Source organism: Sarcophilus harrisii, chromosome 3 (genome assembly GCF_902635505.1).
Source record: "Sarcophilus harrisii chromosome 3, mSarHar1.11, whole genome shotgun sequence".
NCBI lineage: Eukaryota > Metazoa > Chordata > Mammalia > Dasyuromorphia > Dasyuridae > Sarcophilus > Sarcophilus harrisii.
The window spans coordinates 84,929,907-84,956,371 of NC_045428.1; the positions used below are offsets into that span (position 1 = coordinate 84,929,907).

The 26,465-nt window shown below is 33.3% G+C and overlaps 1 protein-coding gene across 1 annotated transcript in view; it reads left to right on the forward strand.

Annotated features, from left to right (window-relative positions):
- Positions 1–26,465, forward strand: part of TSC22D1 (TSC22 domain family member 1) — a 147,711-nt gene that overhangs the window by 9,653 nt on the left and 111,593 nt on the right.

Genomic DNA, 26,465 nt, shown 5'->3' on the forward strand with positions numbered 1-26,465 from the left:
TGATAGAATTATACAATGTTAGGGAATTTGGGGGACATACTATGTCTGTAATACAGTTCTATTTTATTGATGAAGAAATGGAACTGGAGAAGGATTATTTTATACTTGTGATAGTCTGGGAAAGAATAAAGCTGAATGAAAAAAAGTGACTCCCACCAATTTTTATTTGCAATGAATTGCCAGTATTATGTGTTTTTGACCAGAATTAGGTACTTTAAGAATGTGAGTTTGCTAAACTTGAAGCAGGGTCTGATGTACAAAATGCTAGATTTAGAATAGAAGGACCTGAGCTTCAAAGCAGAAACCAAGAGAATCATTCAAATATGGAAAAACCAACAGGTTTATTCTTATTTATTTAAACCTCTGGTTCTTGATTTTGTGACTTCTCTAAGCTTAAGATTCCTCAGGTGCAGAATGAAGAGTTTGTGTTGTTAGACTTGAAAGACTTTTGCAGTTTTAAATCTGTGGCCATTTAATTTTCCTGCATTGTTAGTGCCTTTGGATTTTTGGCACTGAATGTGATGCCTTGCACTTTGTTGATGCTTAATTCAGCTATATCAGGAATTGGCCTTAGGACATGTTGATAGTATTAAACTGAATCTGAGATTGAATTTTAATGAAATAAATTTAGTCTTATATTTGAGTTGAAAAGTTCAACTATATAAATCAAGATTAAAGAGGTAGAACTCTTAAGTAAATCTAAGGGGAAAAATGATAGAAGTTTTGGTGGAATGCAAGCCTAGAATCAGTCAGCGGTGTTGTGCTTGCATCCAGAAAAGCCCACTCATGTCTTGTGTGGCATTCTGAGAGAAAATTGTCCATCAGCCGTTCTTAAACATTTTGGTTTCAGGATCCCTTTACGTTCTTAAGGAGAATACTTAAACAGATATATATATATATATATATTTTTTTTTTTTTAATGTGGCTTATGTCTTAAGATTTGCTGTATTAGAAACAAATATCTGTTAAATTTTTTAAAGTGTTAATTCATTTAAAAATAACAATTATGACCTCATTACAAGTTAACATTTTTAATGAAAAATAATTTTTCAAAAGAAAAAATTTACTGAAGAGTGGTTTTATTTTACATATTTTTGTAAAACTTTTAATGTCTGCCCTAATGGAAGATGGATGGATTCTCATATCTGCTTCTACATTTATATGCTTCAGCCAAAATAACATATACCCTATTCATTCTGTCATGGGATATATGTTATTTTAGTTGAAGTATATAAAAACATTGTAACCTTACACACAGATATGTAGTTGGAAAAGGAAGTATTTTTTATCAATAGCATTTTATTTTTCCAATTATGTGTGAAGATAATTTTAGCATTCATTTTTGTAAGATTTTGAATTCGAGATTTTTCCCCCCTCCTACTTATCCCCACCTCCTCAAGACAGCAAGCAATCTGATACAGATTATACAATATATAGTCATTTTGAACAGCCATTAGTCATGTTGTGAAAGAAAAATAAGAAGAAAAGGGAAAAATCAAAAGGAAGAAAAAACAAACAAGAAAAAAGATGAAAATAGTTTGCCTCCATCAGCATTCAGTCTCCATAGTTTTCCACCCCAAGTCTGTTGGAATTGTTGTGGATCATTGGGAGCTAAGTCTCTCATAGTTCATCACATAATCTTGGTGTTATTGTATACAGTGTTCTCCTTGTTCTGCTCACTTCATTCAGAATCAATTCATGTTAAGTCTTTGCAGGCTTTTCTTAAATCTGCTTGCTCATCATTTCTTTTAGAACAATAATATTCTATTACATTCATATAACATAACTTATTCAGCCATTCTCCAGTTGATGGACATCTACTCAATTTCCAGTTCTATCTCAAAAAAAAAAAATGGTACATTTTTGCATATGTGGAATAATTTTTTTTTTTTTTCCTTTTATGATCTCTTTGGAATACAGACTCACTAGTGACACTGCTGAATCAAATGCAATTTTATAGCCCTTTGGGGATAGTTGCAAATTGTTTTCCAGAATAGCTGGATCATTTCACAACTCCACCAACAAGGGATTTTGGTATAAAGGGAGTATTTTAAATGCCATTTTACTATTATTGTGAAAATCATTTTGGCTCCCCCTGAAAGGGTCTCAAGGATAAATGGGATAAATGAACCACATTTTTTTTAAGAATTGCTGATCTAGTTCTAGGATTGCAGATAGCTCTACTGTATATTCATTTCTATGTAATACATTTTAGTAAGGACATTAAACTGGAGAGTGTCAAGATGAAGGCACTCTGAATAATGAAGGGCCTTGATTATACTTGAAGCTTGGTTGAAAGACTTAGATAGACTGGAGAAGACTTCTGGGGCTTGGGGGCAGTGGGTAGAGGAGGGAACCATATGGGTAGCTGCTTTTAAGTATTTGAAGGACTGAGACATGGAGGAAAGATTAGATTTGTTCCACTTGCCTCTTTATGTTGGGAAACATCTAATAATTAGAGCTAAATTGGAATGGGCTGCCTTGGCAGATAGGCTTTCAAGCAAAACCTGGATGTCTACTTTTGGATATGTTGAAAAAAAATATTCTTGTTCAGTTATGGCTTGGGCTACATGACATCAGTGGACCTTTTGACTCGTGGAGATTCTGTGAGTTGTGTTCATGATTGGTTTCAGACACGTGTCCATCTTAAACTATGTAATTTTTACAGTTGAATGCTTTTTAAGGCAATCAGCCATTGTAGATTATTGATGCTTTTTAGATCTCTGTTTCACCATCTAGTCTATTTGTCCTAGCTTCTTGTCATTTAATAATCCTTTATCTCAATGCCAAACAATGTAACCAAAGACAGAGCCTATTGGTATTCTACTGGAGACCTTCCCCTAAAGTTGATACCAAGGTACTGAGGTTTTCTTCTAACTCTAAAATGGACACCTACTGTTTTTAAGTGGCCTAGATTTACTAGGTACTCAGTTATCTGCCATTCTCTTATACACACACACACACACACACACACACGCAGAGACACACACACATATACATACACACTTTTAGGGGGAGGGGTTCTAGATCCAAACTTGGTCAACTTAACCTTATTTTCCCTATTATGTGATTTATTAACTTGTTTAGAAACAAGATCATACTGATAAGAACCATGTATACAGGTTATTGTCAGTTTTATCTGCATGGAGAGAAACTTCTGGGGGCTAATTTATCATCTTTTCTTCATGATATTTTTTTCAATTTAACTGAACAGAAATTTATTTAGTCCCTAATGTGGCTTAATGCTTTAGTATTGGTGTTTTGATGATAGAAATAAGTCTTTTCTTTAAGAGTGTTGACATTTGCTGAGAGGATACATGTGCACAGATAAGTAAATATAAAATAACATGACATAAATGTGCATTGACAATTTAGATGGGAGGAGAAATCAGAAAGACTTCCAACAGAACATGGCAACTGAATTGAACCTGGAGGAAAGTTACAGCTTCTACTCAGTAAAGGTTAGGAAGAAATCCATTGAGGTGAAAAATATTAATTTTCAGAAATAGATGGTATTCCAATTTTGTCTTGGAAGTTAAGAAAGGGATACTATTTTTCTTTCTGTCTTTTAAGGCAAATGCTCTTGGGATCTGTGAATTAAAAAAAAATTATGACTGATTTACAGTATGATTTTGAGTTTTTGTTTTTGTTTTTGGTTTTTTTTTTTTTTTTTTTTGATCATTTTCTATATTTTATTTTCTGTCTTTACAAACATTGCTCTGAAAAGAGGCCATAAACTCCAAAAGGTCCATAACTAGAACGATTTCTTAGAGATAGGAAAGACAAATGAAAAGTAATATATTTATAGAGAAAAAGCTATGTAATCGACAAAACTTTTTTCTCACAACATGAAGTATATTAGTGGATATATTATGTTAAAAAACCCCCATTTTACAGATTAAGGAACTGAGGATTAGAAGGAGGCTGTGATTTTGTCCAGAGTTATAGCTGTTGTGACAGAGCTGAGACTGGAACAAGTTCATTCTTCTTTTTACTTATATTACCCTATGTTAACTCTCTGAGACAGAAAGTTAGCAAGAGAAGTTGAGAAGTTAAGATGACTTAGTGGTTGACTCTTGGGAGAGGCCATATGGTTCAATGCATAGAAAGGTCGGGCTCATGTGTCCTCTCTGAAAGATGCTGCCCATTATCCTGATGAAGTTACTTCCTCCCTCAGTGCCCTCAAGAAGGGACATCTGAACTCCTAGGACTTGTCCTCATCCCAGAGTTTGCTCTGCCAGTTAAATTACTGGGCCAAGTACCTCATCTTCTGTAGTACTTGGGGTTTTACAAAGAAATTTACAAACACTGACTTCTTAACATTCAGAAGACATCATGGGTCATCTTTTTCCCCTTTTATAGTTGAGGAGCCTATATTTAGCTGTAGCCCAATACTGAAGCACAAGGAAAAGAGGCTGTCACCTCTCTGGTCATATAGCCAGTGAGTGTTGGATAGGTTTCAAAGCATAGCGCTTGTTTTTGAAATTCTAGGAATTTCAAGAAAAATCATTATATTTAAGTAATAACATGTCCTTTTAACGTCAAGGCTATTGGCTTATAGCTTGAGACTGACAAAAGATCATATTCTTTGGTTAATATAAGTAGCACAAATTCACTGCATAATTTTCTACCCCTATGGTAAGCAGCAACATCTCTGCAAAGGGGAAAGATATGAATATATAAAATGTGATTTGGCAATATTTTGATTCACGTAACTTTGTAGTACTAAATCCTTTAGAAAAGATGAGTTTTATCTGTATAAAGTATTTGAAAAAAACTTCAAGGTTATATATATTTATTATAATACCCTAAATGAGACTAATTTCATGAAATGATTTGTTTTTATGTATACAAAGAACATTGTGAATTCATCCCAGATCAGGAGAGGTTAAGGATCTACATTCGTTCATTTAAATGAGAGGATTTTGATTGAGGAACCTACTCTAGAAGGATTTTTACAATTATAAAATCTCCCTTTTTTTGTCTTCTTGCCAGAAACTCCAATGGAAAACAAGGAATGTCAAGAATCTTTGAGTTGTACATTTAAATCCTTGTCCAATGTAGTAGTTTATAATAAGAGCAGAAGCTGTAGTTGTAGGTACACTAACACTTATTAATCAGGGTCCTTTGAAGGGCAATCAGATGCAGCCCCTAAAAGTGTAGGAAACTCTGCTTTGTATTAAAGGTGACTTTTGTAAAATGTGGAGAATGTGCAGGAAAATTAAAGCTTGTAGCTATGAACTTATATATGTGCTGCCAAAGGAACCAATTCTAAAGAAGTTTATATGTCACATAGTGGGAATAAACAATTACTTGTAAATAACTTTGATTCTAAATGCAGCTGTTAGTGCTTACAGATTTAATATCTCTAAAGGGTACTATCTTGTGGTAACATATACATATTAAGTAGAACTTTTTAGTTTTGAGTTTGCAGAATTGTGTGGATTGTGTGGATTTCTTTTTGTTTCTTAAAAAAAAAACTATCTTTGCTTCATTTCACAAACATCTTGAAAAAGTTGACTTAGTTGGGTTATGGTCTGAAGTCAGATACTCAGTGTTCAAATCCCAGGTTTATGCCTTGGGATAAAGTACGACATTGGCTGAGATTAGCTTGGACTAAATCTGCAAAATGGGACACTTGGATTTGTTGGCTTTTGAGATCCCTTTTAGTTTAGATCTATGACTCTTATCATAATTTAAAGGGAGATAATAATTTTTATTTGTTAACTGATAGCTGCCATAGTTAAGATACCAGGTATTGAGCAATTAAATAAAATTTCTCTTCAAATACGAGATTGAGTTGATTTAAATAGCAAGCTAATTTTTTTCCAGTGTGTGGAAATAAGAGTAGTGACATGTAACTATTCTACCTTTAATGTTCTCATAATAGTATAATAGATAGAGATCAAAAGTATCTTGGAGTTTATTGCGTCCAGTTTTATAGCTCAGGAAACTTAAGGCCAGAGTTAAATGAGTTATTTAAATATGACTAGCTTCTGAGGTCTTTCAGATCAGGTTTTTTTTTTCCTGTTCATATCTTAATGCCTCAAAAATAAGACTTAAATGTAGATGAGATCATTAAGTATTATTATTATTTTTTTTAAACACAGAATAAGTTTACATCTGTGATAGTAAACATTCATATAATAATTAGAACAATGAAATCAAATAGATTGGGTGTTTAAAATATCAAGATATTTAGCAGCAAGTAAATAAAACTCAGGAATTTGCTTAAATTTTTCAGTTTTCATCTGAATATGTTGATATGTAGACATGTAGCTGATTAGTGGCAAAATCAAGAAGCTGGGTTAGGAGGACCTTGTATGCAGAGATGTTCCTGAAAAGTGTATAAAACTAAAATTTGCATACTGAATTATTTCCCCATTGATTTCCATTATGATTTCAGAGGTGAGTTCCGACAAAAGTCCACTAAAGGACTAGGCTTTTAATGGACTCATGGCAGGTGGAAGAGACCCTGAGTTCCTGAAGGCTATGCAAGCAGAGTGCAAGCCCTGTCAGGTCGGGAAAAGCTTCTAGTACGACGGGACTGTCCTCTGAGGACCCACCTGGCTAAGCTTGGAGAGATTCATCACCAAAACGTGGGGCAGCAGGTGAGAAGTCTTTGGCCACAGCAACTCATGAAATCATCTACTCAGGTGTAGAGGAGTTGTGATCTGAATCAGTGGAGGGACTCACCCCATTGATGAAACCACAGATCTGCTGAAATATTTCCACAAATAAGAAAGTTTTTAGAAAGAAGTTGTTAGAAAATTTACATTTTAAAAAACCCAGATGTTATTTTAAGGAAGACTTTTGGCTTTAGCCATGCATAGCCTCTATTCTTTCAGTTTTTCTTATAACGACAGATTTAAGATTGGACAGGTGTCTAATCAATCTGTATGATCTGTGGATATTTGCAAATGAAGCAAACATTTACTAAAATATAATGGAACCTTACTTTCCATTTTATTGAGAATTCTTTTTATCATTGTGGGAATTGAAGGTTGAAGTAGCTAGCTGGCCCATTCATTGATGTCATTATTCACCAGACTTCATTAAATTGAAATGAAATAAATGCCTCTTAGAATTGCTAGCCACTTAATTCAGACTTTTCTGATTCATTCCTACTAAAACAGTGATAATTTAAGAAGCCAATAGGTGACTTTTACTTTAGCAGATCTCTAAGTTTTTCCTGGAAAAGTTTTGGTGGTATTGATGTCTTTGAAATTTAACTCAATAGTTCTATTGTTTTGGTAATAGCAAAATCTTTTTTTTTTTTTTGGCTTGCAGGGCCCAGGAAAAATCAGTTTGCAACCCATCTTAAAACAAAGGCAGTAGTTTTGTTTTTTGCTTTTTTTTTTTTTTTTTTTTTTTTAATAAAAGTGAAATCTGCTTAAATTTAATTTGAAGGACAGCCAAGAAGTTTCAAAAGGGCAATATATGATATATGGCTCAACTCCGTAATGTAGTATTCAATCAAAATATGCATTTATTTGCCAGCAACTAGTGATCCAGAGTCAGAAGTGACGAGTCCCTTTTTTTTAGTAGCTTGAATTCTACTGAGGGAGAGAATGAGATACACATATAGCTACAAAATTTAGTAAGAGAAGAAGAGAGGAACAGAAAGCACATTTATTACATATTTAACATGTACTAGGCATTCTGCTAAGGGCTTTACTCATTTGATCTTCACAACTACTCTTGATATAGGTGGTGGTGGTATTCTCATTTTACAGATTATGAAACTGAGACAAACAAGTGATTTGCCAAGGGTCATACAACTAGTAAATTCTTTAAGGCTGGATTTGATCTTGGCTCTTTCTGATTCCAGGTTCAGCACTCTTGTAAAAAGTCATGGTTCTTGCTGTTTTGCCTTGGTTATAATAAGATGTTTGAATTTAGTGAGAGTCATGTCTGGGTTTATTCTTCTTGTTTTGAGCACCAACTGACAGAAGTATCTCCCCAATATTTTGTTTAGTAAATAGCAGCATGGAAGATTTGCCATCTCCCTTGTCTCTAAACAATATACCCATGGCATAATGGCTCCCATTTGCTGTTCTTCAGGGAAGAATGATTCTAGATTGGTAAAAAGGCCCCTGGAAAATGTCAGATGAATAATATAAACATATAAATTCATGTACTTAGCTTTAAAAATGTAAACATGTTAAGTTTATAAATGAATGCAGTAAAGTGTGGTTGATATGATTATTTGTTCCTCTCTTCTTGCCCTTCACCATTGTTAAAGTATCTTTCTTGCTGTGTGTTAATAGGTACTATGCCATAAAAGTGCTCTCTTGTCAATGATGCAGATGGATGTAGTGGCTTCCTGAGTCAGCCTATGATTGCCTTGTCATTGTGGGTCCTCTTGCCAGGACTCACTCACTCACTCTCTCTCCCTCCCTCCTTCCCTCCCTCCCTTTCCCCCTCTTTCCCCTTCTCTCGTGCTTCCCAGACAATTTTAGAAATACATGCTGTAGATGGCAGCAGAGTTGTGCAGATTCCAGTAGAGGGCCATATGTCCTGTACTCAAGGACATTCGATGCCCTTGGAAGGCATGTTAACATTCTCCTCCTCCCCCCCCCCCCCCCCCCCCCCCCCCCAAAAGGGAACATACCTTTTTGTTCATAGTCAAGTGGAACTTTTAATTTAGTGATAGCAAGACTCGGACTCCCTGATGTTGCTCAGATTGCTTTAGACACAGTGTCTATTGAAGTCTCTGTCAATTAAAGAAGTCATTTCTGATTCAGTACATATGCCTCTGATACTGTAAATATTCACTGATATTTGAATGGCTATAAAATAATCAAATATTTTTGGGGGAGGAATATCTATTTTTAAATTTTAAGATCTTATGTTACTAGGAATATAACTTATATTAATGTTTTAATTTGCAAACCCTGGTCTACAGGAGCGGTTCTGTAGTATCTCTGAGTATTAACTTTGCACTTCCATGTCTTTCCCTATGTGTAGAACATGATAACTTAGTTCCCTTCCTATTAAAGGAATATTTTAGTCATGGTTTCAATAGCCTTGTACTGGCGGTCATTTTCACGTTGAGATCAGTAGAGTATAGGAATCCACACTAATTCAATCTATTATTTGATTTACATGGCCCTTAGAGGGTGTTCTCAAAATCATTATATAACCTTAAGCTCATTCAGATGAAACACCAAGCCTCTTAAGTTGTTTTGCACATTATTATTTTCTTTTGTGTGCAACATTAACTACATAATGAGAGCATATGCTTTTGAGTTTATAGGCAGTGTCATGTAGTGGAGTGAGTTCTGACTTGGAGACAGGAGAGGCTCAAGTTCAGATCCCATCTTCTTTACTTAACTAGCTGCATGATCATGGTAAGTCACTGAACTTTCTGAGCTTAACTTCTTCATTGGTACAGTATGTTACTGCTTGTAGTCATTGACCTCAAAGATTTGGTATGATCTTGTGGATCAGGCATATAAAATGCTTAGCAGATATTAAAGTATCATACTTAAAAATATCAGTTATCATTATTCTATGCAATTCATATAATAGAGGTGATCCATTGTAAATATATTTTGGATGGATGCTTCAGATGGGATAGTGAACTGGGCACAGAATTATATAGGAGGAGAAAAATAGACTAAAATGCTTTTGGGAAATTTCTCTGTGCTTTTAATAATCCTAAGCTTCTTTCTGCAACAAAAGTTTATTTCTTTTAGCACTAGTATTCTTTCACTGTATATTACTATGAAACATAGAATACTGTTAGTGTCCAGAGAATTACAAGTTGCAGATCATCCAAAGGAAAACAGAGAAGATAGTTGGTATGAGTTGACTGAGGTATATTGTCAATGAAGAAGTAGTCAGGAAGGATCATCATAAAAGGCTGAAGAAAATGGGCCAATCGGTCAGTAGCATTTAAGACCATACTGTATGCCAGGTGCTGTGCTGGGTGCTAGGGATACAAAGAAAGATAAAAGATAGTCCCAGAGGTCAACAATCTTTGTATTTCATTGGTATTTTGGATTGAGGATCCATATGAACCAGAAATCTGACAAGGAAGTAATTATTATTAATAATAGTATAGTTGTTTTCCAAAAAAAGGTGAGGCTTGCATTTTTATTCTACCTCAGTTCCCTGGCTTGATCCTTTCTTTTGTTTCTTTAATTTGGTGACAATGACAAGACTTTAAATATCAACTTGAAATGGTCTGAAATGGATTGTTTCTTTGCTCTGTCCTTGGTCCTGTTCCTGTGCAATACTTTAAACAGTGACTTATTTTGTTGGATGATAGAATTGGTATCCAGAAAGATTTCAGTGATCTGAAATGATGGTTGAAATATAATAGGAATATTAATGGAATGTAAAGGTAGCCTTTGTGCAGGGTTTTTTTTTTTTGTTTGTTTGTTTGTTTGTTTTGGATCTCAAACTCAGTGTAAATCAGAAGTTTGATTAATGAAACAAAAAGGCAGCCCAATCTTAAGCTACATTAATAAAAGTATAGGATCCTTCCATGTCACACTCTCTAGAATGTTGTATTTAGTTTTGGATGTTGCCATTTGTCAAAAGATAATGTAAAGTTGGATTTTAGTCCAGATGGCAAAGGTGCTTGAAACTGTCATGTGAAAACTTTCTTTACCCCAAACCTACAAAGACAGAAGAAAACATGATCACTGAAGAGTTGTCATGGGGAAGGTAAATTTGTTTTGTTTCACTTGTCTCTGGGAAACAGTTTCAGGATAATTGGGTAGAAGTTACCAGGAAGCAGATTTGTCTTCAATTTATGGGAAATTTTTGTAATGATTAGAACTTCCCTAAACGAAATGCTTAGCCTCACCTAATTGAATTCTGTATAATTGGAGATTTTCAAGTGAAAGATAAGTACTTGTTGGATATTTAGTAGTATATAGAAAAGTATGCATATTTCAGGTATGGGCTTGATTTGTCAGTTAATATCAGAAGCTCAGTTCCCTTTTCTGTAAAGTGGGGATAATATTTCTGTTCAATTCCCAGGTTTGTAAAACATAAATTTTATTTTTTATATGCACATACATGTATATTTGTATAATGTTTTGTAACAGCAAAATGCTACAAGAATATGAGCTTCTCTTAATCAGTTGGATTACTAGAATTAAGAGTTTAGTCTATGGCTATGAATTTAATTAAATGAAAAATATTTGAGATGGGAGCTGAATTTAAAATGATGTCCCATTTACTCTGAGACCAAGCTTGTGATTTAGACTGTCTGGAATACAGCCTAGGAAATGAGGACTTCAGACATCTGAAAGCATTATTGCAGAGCCCTTTCTTTTAAGTCCTGTGTTCTGTTCCATAGTCACCCTCTTGGATTTCCTTTATTGTCAAAGATAAGTGTTTTTTGTCAGCACGCTGCTTCTCCCATCGATGCAGATCCTTTAATCAATGCAGATCAGTGCAGACTCCTTTAAGACAGAGTGCTTTTCAAGACTTATGACTGAAAAATCTGTCTTGTTTTTTATGTCTTGGTGACACTTTTGAACTTTAGACTGGTGGTGAGACAGTCATATGATCTGACTCAAGTCCTACAAGTTGTTGGGTTTTTTTTTTAATCCCATTTAAAAAGATATTAGCTTCCTCAGCTTTTTCCTCTTGCATATTATCCCATCATGCTTTGAACTCTTCCTTGTACACAAAGCAGAAAGTCAGAAACTAGTTAGGTAGAACTAATTTCTAGAAGGATTCTATTTGGCGTCATGTGCAATATTCTATGGTCTACCATATTTCTGCTCTAAAGAGAGGGGAGTGTGTTTAATTATTTGTTTTTGAAATTCATTTATTTGGATGTGTTTTAGTATCATTTTCATTGTTGGTGTTTATATTTTTCTCTTGGATCTATTTACCCTTATTCTGTCAGTCATTATGGGTTTTGTCATGATAATTTGTATTCATATTTATCATTTTGCTATAATATTCCATTGAAATCATAAATGCTACAATTGGTCTAACCATTTTCCAGTTGATAAGCACCCACCTTATTTATTTGGTGTATTTCCCCTTCCTCAAAGTGCTGTTATGAATATTTTAGCATGTATTCGACCTTTCTGACTTATCTTCCTTTGGATATATGCACAATAATGGAATTAATTAATCAAAGCATATGGAGTATAGTGGCTTTTCTCACACTGTCAAATTATTTTCCAGTTTTCTACCTGGCAAGGATTTGAACTTAGATTTAACCCTAAACATAATGTGAAGTACTGAGGAATGAAGGAAAATTCATGTTGACAAAAAAACCATCCCAGTTTTTTTAGACTGTAGTGTTCAGGAGGGAATTAAAGTTGGAGAAAAAGTAACAAACTTGAAATAGACCCAGGGATAGAGGGGCAATTTAGCTGGGCAATGGAGAGAAAAAATGAAAGCCCCAAAGCACAGTGCTATAGAATAGATCAGTTAATTTTCTATAGTGATGATTGTGTGTTAAGAAAAGTTACTTTTTTTTTATTATTATTATGTTTTTCCACTAAAGTCCTTCAGCTCATCCTGTTGAGTGACACTCAAAATTCTGGCAGGTCCTCTCAAACTAGAAAGCTTATTGGGTCATGGCCTGGTAGATGTTCTCTCAGCTGTGGACCAACTCTTTGGAGAGTGCTGAAGCTTGTGCCCAAAAAGTTGCTACTGGGGGAGGTTATCTTTTGATTGTAACTTGTTTCCTTTTTTCTTTGCCTCCTTTTTTGAAGAAGCCACAGTTCTTGAAGGAAGTGGGGAAAGGAGATAGTCCTCAGTGTTGATTTTTTTTTTTTCCCCAGGGGAAAGGACCAAGACAGGAATCCATATAGTGGTTGATGCCTTATTTAGACATTACCTGCAATTTTAAGTAGGCTCAAGATGTGAGAAGACAAGACTGATTTAGAGAATCATGAATGTGACCTAATTTTGCTTTTCAGTCAGTTAATGCTTGAAGCTTCCATAACAGTCAAGATGTTTCTTCTTTGACTGTAAGAGACCTTATATCAGGTAATCTGTTTTTTGTTACTGTGGTATTTTCATTCTATAATCCTTTATTTAATGCTTTTGAATTGTTATTTTGACTTGTGTATTTCTGTCTCAGTTTTCACAGCTTATGATTTAAGTGGATTCCATTGAAACATATCCACTTAGTTAATAGCTGTATTTCAATCCTCCTGGGGTTTATGATATTTCAAAACATGCTACTTTTCATCAATGCAAAATTTTAAGTTGTCTATACATTTTATTTATCACCCAGTGGGCCAGCTTTGGATTGATAAGTCTTTCTAAAATCAGACATCCTCTTAAATGGCAGAAATATGTCATCAGCTTATTCTTGGATTTTCTAGATCTTTTTTTAAATTCAGATTTTTTAAGATTTGCTATCCTCTTCAGTGGAATATTCTTGAAAATTCAGAATAGCATATACTGTATAGTTAAGACTTGTGTGAAGAACTAGAGAGAACAGATTATAAATTAACTTGAGTATTAAAATTGTTTTGTAAACATCCTTTTTCATATCAGTCATTTGTGCTATCATTTTAAAGTACTGAAGTTCATTGTCACGTTAATTTTTACAAGTTTTACTTTTTTTTTTTTTTTTTTTTTTTTTTACTTCATAAGATTTATAAAAATCTCAGGAAGGAAGAACTGCTTTGGAGAGGAGACTTTTAGGAAATCTCAGCAAACTAAAAGTAAGCCAAGAATTGAACAAATTCATTTCATTTTAAACTGTGTTCCTCAGGGCCAGACTGTGTCTAAATAATTGGGTTTAGTCTTTGAGGATTCAGAGGCACAAAATCCCCGCCTTCAAGGAGTTTACATATAACTGGATACAGTTGGCATTATTCATCAGAAAGCTCCTTTCCATTCCATGTCTGCTTTTCTGGCTGCATTTTTGCACAATAACTTTTTAAGCTTACAAAGCATGTTTGCCAACCTTCATCAAAATATCAGGTGCCTTAACTTTCTTGCTTATTTCAAACATTGATTATTATTCTAGTTCTTCTAAATGCAGAGAGATTTACATCTGCAAGGGACTTGCCATAATTTTAGTCTAATCTCAGTGTCATAGATTGCTAAAGCTTGTCTAACCCTATGTAAGAAGCTCCTTTATTGAATAACTTATAGATGATTATCTGATCTTTCTTTTTGGCTCAGAACTGAGTTTTAATTAAATGAATTCAAAGTTATAGAACATAGTTAGTGACAGAGTCTGGGATAATTAAATCCAGGTGTTTATAATATAATGATATGGCATTAATTGGCCTTAAAGGCTACTAAGTTATAACTTTGATAATGAGTCCATTGAGAAATCATAAAACCACTACATTCACCTACACATTTGTAGTGTAAGCAATGTTGTAATATTGAAAATTTGTTGATTGTATTTTGTAAAGCACACTGTTGCACACAATTTCTTTTAATTTTTGAAAGAACACTCATTTCATCCTCAAAAAAACAGGCCCTGAGAGACTGACAGAGAAATTTCACAGCTGAGATTTACACCTGAGTCTTCTGATTCAGAGCCCCTTTATTCTTGTTCTTATGTCATGTTCCTGTATATAATATAGTTCCTATATGTGGTTGGCCTCAGATTGTGTTTTTGTTTTTAATATCTCTAACAAGGGCATAGAAGGAGCTCAGTCTGGTGGCTGCGTGGTTGTTTCTCATAGAAAGCACACCTCTAAAGCAGCTGGTTCCACTATCATTTCCACTGGTGGCAGTTTGCTTCATTGGAACATTATATAGGTCATTTCATGTAAATATGGTACCCTGTAGGGGAAAATTGTTGTATGAAAGATAACACTATGTTAAGCACCACATTGTAATATTGGAAACTAAATTATTGTTGAAATTAAGATGAAATACTTTGCTAAAATTAAATTTGAGGTTTTTTATTTTAAACATTTTGAGAAAGGATGAGAAAAAAGTTGTCAAATTTAAAACTTAAGGACTGCTTCTTTAAGTACTAAACAGAGGCTAGCAAAATACCTATTTTGTTTTTTTTTAATGGTGTTTTATTTTTCCACATACATGCAAAGGTAATTTTCAATGTTCACCTTCACAAAACCATGTGTTGCAAATTTTTCTCCTCCTTTTTTTCCTTCTCTCCTCCCCAAGAAAGCAAGCAATCTGATATAGGATAAACATATGCAATTCTAATAAAGATATTTCCAACTTTATCATGCTGAGCAAAAAAAAAAAAAAAGAAAAAGAAAGAAACCCCAAAAATAACAAAAAGTACTTTGCTTTGATCCACATTCAGTCTTCCTAGTTCTTTCCCTGGATGTGGATGGCACTTTTCATCACCACTTTATTGGAATTGCTTTGAGTCACCTCATTGTTGAAAAGAACCAAAGTCCATCACAGTACATCATCATATAATATGTTGCTGTGTACAATGTTGTCTTGGTTCTGCTTATTTCACTTGATATCAGTTCACTTAACTCTTTCTAGAGGCTTTTCTGAAATCAGCCCGCTCAACATTTCTTATAGAACAATAACATTCCATTACATTCATATATCATAACTTATTCAGCCATTCCCCAACTGAGGGGTGTCCACTCAATTTCCAGTTCCTTAAAGTTACAATAGTTCAATAATAATCTGCTTCATAGCCATTTAGACCATTATAGGTCCAGAACATAGTTTTATTTGAACAAATGAAAAAGTAAATAGCTTCGGTAGGGAAGTATTTATGGTGGGATTTTATTTATTAGAGAATTAAAAAATAAATGAAACTGCTTACTGAGTATCAAAATCAGTAGTTGGTTTTAGTGATATTGAGACAAGTGGTCAGTAGTTTAAAAATATAGAAGATAGATATAATTTTTTTTTCATACTGACTTGTTTTGAAGACTCCAGCAAATCTGCAAATCTTGTTATAATGTTTTAATCTAGCTGCTATTACAATTTAGCATCAAAAATTCTGAGGAATACTAAATTTAAAAAAATTACAAGAAATCGAGGTCCTTTTAAGCAAAAATGAAGTAATGTTAAAAATTACTAGTGTTTTTAATTCTATATTGTATATAAAATGTATTAATTAAATTAAAATACAATTAAATTAAATACAATTAAAATGTATTTAATTGTAAATTTATAATTTATAATTTTATTTATAATTGTGCTTCCATTTGTGTTTTGTACACTTGTATTCTTGAAGTTGAGAGTTGGTTAATACCATGAACATTAAAAAAAGTTTGTTGCTCTTTTTTCCCTTATATGAAATATATAATTGGTAGAATTCAGTCACATTAATCAAAATCAAGTATTTTTATTTAATATATAATAAAGACAGGTGATTTGATTAAGTAGCTCTTTTTATTCTGATCACTTAATGTTTGATATCTACCTTTTGCTGTTTTCTTATTGGTTCATGATTATCTTACATTTAAAAAAAATTGCTTCAAACATTTTAAAATATATATCCTTCCTTCCCTCTTTACCATTCTCTAATGTATGTATATATTTTCTTTATTTCTTTTGGCACTCATGTCTTGATTATTGAGTTTTCAGTCAGGCTTATAATTATGGGAATTGCTTATTCCAGATTTTTTAAATCCTAATTTCAAGAAAAGAAAGCATACATTGAGACTTTGCCAAAGGAATAACCTTTATTAAACCACGCATACTGATTTTGGGTTAAGAAGATTTCATCTTCAAACTCCTAAGTGACACTGGAACAAATTAGCAGTAGGAAGTGGTGCAGTGGGGTGGAGGTAATAGTGGTGGGGATGGGTTATTTCTATAATGTACACCATCCTAAAAAAGACTAGGTGCAGTTTTGCAGATTGTCAAATTTCCCTACAATTTGATTACGGATGAATGCTATTCTTTTGGCTAGCTTTCAAAGAACAGACTAAATTTAGCTGCTTCTACTTTCTTGTTTAGTCAAGAGATTATTAACATTTGGCCAAGTGGCAAAATTTTGTAAACAGTTTTCAGTTTTATTATTTCTAAATAAAGTAATTGGGTATGTGTAATTGGTACTTGAAATCAATTTAAGCCTATAGGCCTATGTAGTTTACACATACACATTCACATACATTTATATAGTGTGATTAGTGTGATGCCTAGGATAGTGACCTATAATGATCACTTATGTAGTTTATATAGTTTATCATTTGTCTTATAGATGGGAGAGAAACAGGTTTAGATAGATTAAATGATGTTCCGAATCATGCAGTTAGTAAGAGTTGATTACAAATCTGGAGCATTTTCAAATCTCGTGATTTCTTTATACTCAAACAACTACTCAAACTACCACCCTATTTTGGGTCTTTATCACCTCTTAATTAGATCAATTCTATAACCACCTAATTGATCTTCCTGCCTCAAGGGTTTCTTTTTTTATATTTATTCATTTTTTTCTTCTTTTTTCTTTTATTTCTTTCTTTTCTTTTCTTTTCTTTTTTTTGCTTTCTCAACCATTCCCCACACAGTTCCTAAAGTATTTTCTCCTTCCATGATAGATCAGATCATATTACTCCTAATGGCTTCTTATTTCTTCTAGTCTCAGATAAAAGGAATTTAAAACTCTATAACCTGAATCCTTCCTACTTTTCCAGTCTTGGGTTTTATTCTTCAGTATGGGCTCTATGATCCAGTTATACTGACTGCATAGAACAGATTTAAATTATATTTCAATTATTTACCAAAAAACTCCCAAAACTCTTAGTGCCTTTATCACAGGGAATAACAGTTTCTATGATGAATAGATTATTATGTCAATATTAACATGATGTGATATTTCTGGAAATTCAAAACTTTTTAGAGTAATCATAGTTTAGTAGCTTTTAGATTCCAAGTGTGCAAATAATATTAAATGTTTTTATGAAGTCAATGTATGAAGATGATAGGTTTTTGAGTTACTTCATATCATATGTGAATCCAAAAATTGAGGTAAAAAGATCTTTGGTTTTCTGTTCAAATTTTGATTCTATCATTTGTTATCTGACTTGACCATGGGCAAACTACTTGGCCTAAATTTTCTCAATTGCAAAAGGATAGGGTATTAGACTAGATGGATTCTAAAGCCTCTTTCATTTCTCTGTTTATGATGCTATGATTCTCCCTCTTCTATATTGTGTTGTAAACTTAATTTATAATTTGAGGTGCACAGTTTGTATGATGGATAATAGCTAATCCAGAAATGTTTTTTTTATCAGTATTCTGTTAAAATTATAAATGCCATTTTAGTTAACCTTTATTAGCTTTTCTGCTTTTCTTTAATCTACTTTCTTGGAGTAAGAATTCTGCTAAAGGGCATATAGCTTAAATGTTTTCCAGTAAATATTCCGAGTGAGGAAAACGTCTAGAAAAAGTTGTAGATTAAATGGATGGTTTTTTTGTTTTTTTTTTTTAATTTATGTTTTTAGACTTCCAATTTGGAAAAATACTGGATGAGTGAAATGTTAACATCAGAATTTATGTTCCCTCTACTGGTTGAGTTGTGATGAATCTGGCGAACTTGACATTGCATTTTGTTTACATAAAGTAAAATTGCTTTGGAAATTGTGTATGACTTATGTGGGGATATATATACAGAAACTAGAAAGAGGATTATTTGGAAAATGTTTTAATGGTCAGTGAGGGAGAAAATTCCTCACAAGCTTAGATGAGTCTAAAGTTACTTGAGGGTGAGTTTAATAAATACTTTTATTGTTTGAAGTATAGTAAAATCCCACTAATGTAGCATTTGTGACAGTCTAAACAAACCTGTTATGATTAATTCTTACTTAGTAGGCTTTCTTTTCTATTTCTTGGAAGATGATGAGCATCTTAAGATTGAGGAAATTTAATGTTGGTAGGTTTCTTCAAAGATCTATTATTTTATGTTAGGCCTCCTTATGGTATACAATTAAAGTTTAATTTAAATATCTTTTTTTTTTCCCCATTAAAAACCAAATACTGTGTTCTGGATTTTTCTCACATTTGTTAGTGGCACTTTGCATAGAAGTTACTTTGTTAACTACAGAACTGGAATGTAACATAGAAGAAGGTCTCTTAAGTAGTCAAAAACCTGCACGTTTAAAAATGCCCTTGTATTTAAGGGTTAGAACTTTAGACCCTCTACATAATTTAAATATTCTTACTTTGTACAGTGTTCTAAAAAGATTGTTTATTTTCCTGCTCTCAGCTGATAAGAAACAGTAAAGTAGAAAGAGAGGATAGGAAGTTATCTGGCAATTATTAAGTATGGACAGCAGAAAAACTATGAGGGAAAAATCAGAATCAAAAATAATCTAAGGATTCTTAGTGTAGCCTCTGCAAGCATTACTTATTTATGGGAGAACTGAAGATGATGAAGACTGGTGTGGGCTTGAAAACTCCATATCAGGAATCCTAACCTGGGCAGAAACTGAGCTGAGCTGGTAATGGAAGCTGAAGACCATATACATGATTTTTAAGGTACCTTGTGGAAAAGAATGAGATGATGGATAATTAATAGTGGAGAGAATTCAAACTTTCTCTTTAGTTTTTTCTGCCAGAGATTGGTCTTTGCACCAGAAAAGTCAGAACAAAAAAGCTGAATAGGAAGCTAATAGTGAGAAAACACCCATCAACCAGTGAGCAGGCATTTCCAAGTCCTGAGAATAGACAAAAATAAATCCATTCTTGCTGTCAAGTAACTTATATAGGGGGAGACTATACACACACACACACACACACACAAATACACAAATATAATTGCATGCAAAATATGTACAAAATAAAGAGTAATTTTACGGATGAGACACCAGTAGCTTGGGGAAGGGAAGGAGAACAACATATGGGAAGATGGTTTCAAAGAGATAATAGCTGTTATGAATTTTGAGGAGAATTGGGGATTGAAAGATGGGGAATGAAAAAGGAGTGCATGTCAGACATGGATGGCAAACTTGTGCAAAGGCACAGATAGGAGATAGAAGTTGGGTGGAAGGACCATTGAGAGCAATTTGTCTGAAAATTAGAAAGGGGAGTCATGTATACTAAAGGTGGAAAGATAGGGGAGACTCAGACTGTTAAGGACTTAACAGGTAGTAGAGTTTATATTGGATTCTAAAGGGCATAGAAAACCAGCCTAGTGATGTAGTCATATCTGTGCTCTAAAAAGATCTCATTGGCAAATGTATGGAGGATGGATGTATAGGAAATGGGAGAGGCTTGGACCAGATAGGCAGTTGCTATCAAGCAGAGGCAAAGAGGGCCTGACCTAGGATTGGATCTTGTGAGAGAAGAATATGGAAATGAGATACAGAGGTAAAATTGACAAGGCTTTTGGGCAATTGTGATTGGATATGTGAGGTGATATTTCACATAAACTCCATACCATGCCCTTGAAAAGGTGGTGCCCATAGGGTCTGCTGGGAGGAATGTTCCACTTGGATGCAGAGTTTCTCAGTTCACATATTGCCTCTGCCACTTACTTCTTTATTGATTGACCTTGGCAAGGGCAAGGTGTTAAACCTAGTTTTTTAAATAAAGTGGGTGGACTAGATAAATCTCTAATGTCTCCTTTAGCTTTGACCTGTGATAATGGGCTATAGGAAATGGCTAAGGAGATTGCTTCATCATCGTCAGGTTATCTTTGATTAGGTCATGGAAAATAGAAGAGAGGTACAAGGCCTGGGGGAAAATTTTTTTTATGTGAAAAGAATTAAATTGAAGATTATAATTCAGTATGCTTGACTGATTGTTGGAAAACTTTTAGAATATGTTATTAAAGAGATGCTTATTACATAGATTAAAAAGAGGAAATAGTAATCAAAAAGACATAGTATGACTTCATCAAGAAAAGGTCATGCCATACTAATTTTTTTTTTTTTTTTTTTGTCAGGATTAGGCTGGCACATTAGTTTTCAATAGAACATGTGACAAAATCCCTTATGCTGTTATTGGAAAAGTTGAAGCAATGTGGACTCAACACTAGTTAAAAGGATTCTCAACAAATCCAGGCATTATTGGTTTGATGCCAACTTGGCTCTTGCTCTTTAGTATGTTGTCTTAGGGGACTCTGCTTGACTTTGGTCTATTTAATGTGTGTGTGTGTGTGTGTGTGTGTGTGTATATATATGTATATTTAATCAATGATTTGGATTTATAGATTCATTCCTTTTAAGGTGGAGGAGACACAAAGGTAAAAGGGCAAAGGCCATTAAAATCTTGATAGGTTGATGCATTGGTTTGAATTTAATAAGCTGAAATATGATAGGAACAAATATAAAGTCTTTTATTGATTAGAAAAAAAAATCAACTCTCCTAGTACTACACTGGGGAGATGTTGACCAGTTAGCTGGTCATGTCATAAAAAATACGTGAGATTTAGTAGAAAGTGTAGACTCAAAGTCTCACAGTTCTTAGGCTTACAGGATAAGTTTTATGGTGGTAATATTGCTATTGTACTCTTTTTGGGTCAGACCAAAACCCTAGAGTATTGTGTTCAGTTCCGAGCACTTCAGTTTAGAAAAGACATTGCTAAGTTGGAGAACAGAGGATAATGGCTAATTAATAGTTTTAAGTTACTGACAAATGATGCGAGGTTGAAGAAATGGAGGCTATCTAGCTTGCAGAAAATTAAGCTTAAGTTAAATTTGAGTGAATTTTTCAAGTATTTATAAGGACTGTTTTGGGAAAGCGGGAATTAAATATGTTCTGCTTTGTTTCAGAGGGCAGAATTTAAAATCAAAGGATAGAAATTGCAAAGGGGTAGTTTTTTGCTTTTGATGCCAGAAAAAATTTCTTTGGTATCTAAGCTCTCTGAAAATATAATGGGCTCCCTTAAGAAATAGTTGATTATCATGTGTCTATGTCTCCCCCTTCTTCCCCTCCTTTCTTTAAGCAAAGGCTACAGCACCACTATTTAGAGAATATTCTTATTCAAGTGCTAACTGGGTGAGTTAACTTCTGAGGTCCCTTTCTGTGTTGTGCTACTATGATTCTGAGTTATGAACAGTGGGTTAAATTGTTTTAAACACAATATTTAAGAAGTCAAGGAAATATGTAAGACATTTTTAGAAAGCTTAATCATCCATAGCCTCTAGTCAAAGGGGTGTGTAAGTTTCATTTATATAGAAAATGCATGTACGTAGTATATTTGAAAGGAATTTTTCTCTTAATGATGCTGTTTTTAAAAGAGTAGTTATTAAAGCTATGTACCTCTGTAAATTTGTAATGTTTTTCTTTTATGGCCCTATACCCAATTTTTGAGTCACTGACTAACTTGTTATTTAGATTAAGTGTGAAGTTTTTCTAATTAAATGTCACTTTAATCTCTTTGACATATATCAGGCCAGTAATTATTGATTGTGTAAACAAATTTTGTGTAAATTATAGGAAATATAAAATTCTGTAGATGTAATGAATGCTAAGATTAATTTAGAATTTAGAAGTCATTGGGTTTATCATATTCATTTTACAGTGGGAAAGAAACTGACCCAGAGAAGAGAAATAATTTGCCTTGAGTAATATAGTTAATTACTAACAGTCATCTGACTCAGTATATAACCCATCACGTTGTTTGATGTAGATTTATTTTATTTTCATTGTATTTTTCAATGTAAACAAGGGACATAAGAACTGTGAAAAGAAGCAATATTGATTTGGCATTTATAGCAAGAAGGATAAAATATTAGACCCAAACTAAATGGTTAATTTAGTTTCAATAATGTTCTCTTGAGTGAATATCTTTAAATATGTACTTGCCAAGTTAATCACTCTCAGTGGCAACATATTTTATTTGCTGCTAAAGTGTAGAGCCTTTATTTTTGCTGTGTGGAATGGTTCAAAGCTGCTCAGAGCCAGTCATTTTCACATTTTGCCAATTGAATGAATTGTGTATGGTTTTGCTTTTGTTTTTGATATAGTTTTGAACTCCCATTTCTAAAACTTGTCTTTATAATTGCTCATGTGAAAGTGTGCTTAGTATGACATTGTTAGAGAAACAAGCAGGCCTCAAGTCTTATCCCGTTTTCTTTCTTTAGCATGATCCTATTTCACCTTTTTCTTATGATTAAAAAAAAGTGGAGTTTTTAATTCTTTACAAGGATTCCTTTATGCTACAGGGGCTGATAAGTTGTTGATTTTTTTCCCCCATTAGAAAATTGGATGCAAAACCAGTATGACTTGGCTTAAGGGGAAAAAATGTACTTTGAACCTATTGTTAATTGAATAGTTTTAATTCTACTTGAGAAAACATACTATCTTTAGTCCTAAATATATTGCTAGTGCCCAGTGATTTTCATCAGCAGTCCTCAGGTATAGTTAAGAACAAAGAAGGTAGTGTCCCAGGATAAATGAAAGAAGAGACAAGATGGATAGAGAGAAAAGGATTGCAGAGAGTGACAATGATAACTAGTGAGACAAAAATGCTAATGCCATAGTGACACCATAATGGAGTTGATTACTTTGGTAAATCTAGCAGTTGAAAATATCTTTAATTCAATCTGGTTTAGCTTTTCTGTCAAATAGAAATTTGTCATTTCAGTTCTTTGCTTGTATAATAATAATTAGTATTAATCAGCATTGGGATGAAAGATCCTAAAATGCTTTCTAAATCATCAAAGAAAGAGTAAATGATACTTGATTTAGTTTGCTTTGTCTATTATATTTAATTATTTAAATATTGATAGTGTGAATAAATATATAATTCTAATTTCCTATTATCTTGAATGTTTAACCAAAATTTCTAAAAAATATCAAATATCAGAGAATTTAGTTGTTGTAACAAATATAGAAAGTTGAGGCAAGAACTTATTTGGGTGTATAAAAATTTTACATTTATAATAATCCTTAAAACCAATGATTGTTGGCTTGGTTTTTAACTGACATTCAAGGGCTTGGAGTGTTTCTAGAATATAAAATGTCACAAAATTATGTTTCAAAAATCCTAATTAATTTTAGTTATTGAAATTATAGACCTTCAGATAGTAGTATAATTGTCTTTCTTAAATACAACATGCAGGGATTATTAATTCCAAATACAAAAGTATAAATATTACAACACAAAACTGTCTTGTATATCATCAATAAGCCATACTTTGGAAACCACAGATCTCAATGTTTAAAGCTATCCATTTCTTTTAAGAAATATCCCAACCTTTTTTAATTTCGGGATTTGTCTTTATGTATACTTCATAATATGTATTTGTAAGAGGTAGAGTACAAATGGTGAAAATGTTTTCTGTTCCATACTGACTGGAGTACATATGTATTATCTATTTATTTTCTTTTTATAAATGAAGAATCATAAATAAAAACTGAGGTCACTTCACATTTACTGTTCCTTGAAAGGAACTATTGATTCTGAGCTCTGTATTTTAGCTATTCTAGAACTAGGCAAAGAAACAATGTGGAAATAAATTTGATACTTGATGATATTAAACCTAGCTAAGTGGTATAGATTTTTTTGATTCCTGTTTGTGGAGCTCATTTTCTGTTGTCAATATAATCATAGTCTTATTTCACTAAAATGTCCCTTGTAATGCCCCTGGCTGAGGGACACCAAGTGAAGTTGGTAGCTTGCTTGAGTTCAGGAGTGCTAGGTTGCAAAAGACAGTTAACTCGATTGACTATGTAGATTAAGGCGGGCACCATTACAGTGAGCTGGTGGAGTGGAGGGCATCAGTTCACCTAAGGACTGGCAACTGCATCATAGTCTGGAGAGTTTATTGAAAGAGACTGATTCTCAAAACAACCTAACCAACCTCCCAAAATCTTTTCTTCAACTTGATCCTCTGACTGCCATTATCTGAACACCAGACTGACATGAAAATACCAACATTTGAGAATGATAATATTTTAATTGAATTTAAGAAAGAAAAGTGAGATACATTTTTAGCATTGTTAGTGAGAAAATATACCACACATTTGAGAAATGTGATACTTCCAAATGACAGTTTAGGCCCAGATATGTTAGAGGTAGATAGACAAGGAATTATTACAAATGTAAGTACACATGCATCCTGTTTTCCTAATCAGATTATTTATTCAACTATGTTCATTTTCTTTTTTTTTTCCTTATGTATCATTGTTTAAAGTATTTAATTGACTGGTAATAAAATCTTAGACTTGGAGCTACATGGGATTTTAGCAAGCTATTTAATCCAGCTGGATTTAATCCAATTCCATAATTTCACAGATGAAGAAACTGAGACCCATAGAAGATGTGTGAACTTTGCCCAGTCACTCAGTGATACTGGCAGACCTGGAATTAGAAACCAATGACTTGGTTTCAAATCCAATTCTCTTTCTATTCTATGATACTGCTTGTATTATAAGAATATCTTGTTTTAAAAATAAATGCAGTCCGAAAATTTAAAAAAACGAAAAAATTGTGGGATATTAATTTTAGATTTTAGAAAATGGCTGCCCCTCTTCAATAACTTCTAAGCCTTGAAAAATTGTTTTTTTGTTTATCCATAAATTTCCATAAAAGCTAATTACTTGAGGATTTTTTTTTTTTTATTTGAGGGAGTACTTTATGCTTTTTCCCTGAAGGTTGTAATGGGATTTACCAAATTTATTATCTTCATGCTTTATGTCCTCTTACCTTCCCTATATTAGTGTTCACCAATTTTCTTTTTCAGATATGTTTTAATTTTTAAACATTGGCTGTGCCAATAACAGTGTAAGTAGAGGGAAGCACAAGTAAGTGATTCTGGTGATTTAAGAACCACCAGAATTAAAATTTATCAGCCTATCCAAACTAGTTTGGCCATTTGATCTGGATTGATGGCACACAAGCCTGATTGACAGGTGATGCAAACCCCACTGAGAGTGATCCTTTTACACAGGGAATTTTTTTCTGTGCATATAGCAGTTAATCTAAAGCTATTCTTAAGGAGCTTGGAAGTCAAGATCATTGCTTAAAGCATTTTTTCAGTTTAACAAATGGGCGTGCACACACACATGTGAGTGTGTGTGTGTGTGGAAAAAAGTTGTGTATGTGTGTACATATATGCATACTTATCAATTGATGCTAAAAATTATCTGAGCAAAACATTTTTTAAATGAATGAATAATATAGACATCTTTTGGATATGAAATGTAAGTAATTTGTTCTAAGTAATGTTGGTGTTTTTCATCAATGGTTTTAAGATTGTGGCTATTCTTTTTATCTATAAGTCAACAACCTACTTCATGTCATATTGCTTGCCCCCTATGTGATTCTAAGTGTATCTTTACATAAATCCTCTGTTAAAGCTCCATGTACCTATTGATCCTGCCTTCTGATGACTGAACAGTATTGGTTAATACTCAAGTTGTCTAGCATCTTGTTCTTGCTATGTGATTGGCCCATTTTGGGTCTCAGGTTGGTGACATGCTTCTAAATGATATACCTTTTGTCCTTCCTTTCTCTCTTCTCTCTCAGTGTCTTCCCATTACTCTTGGGTAATTTTTATCCTGTTGAAATCATGGTATTGCGTGACTTTTAAGTTATATGGCATTACTAGACTGTTCATTGGTGATAAACAAATGATCTTGATATTGCTTTTGAATACTTTAATAAGAGT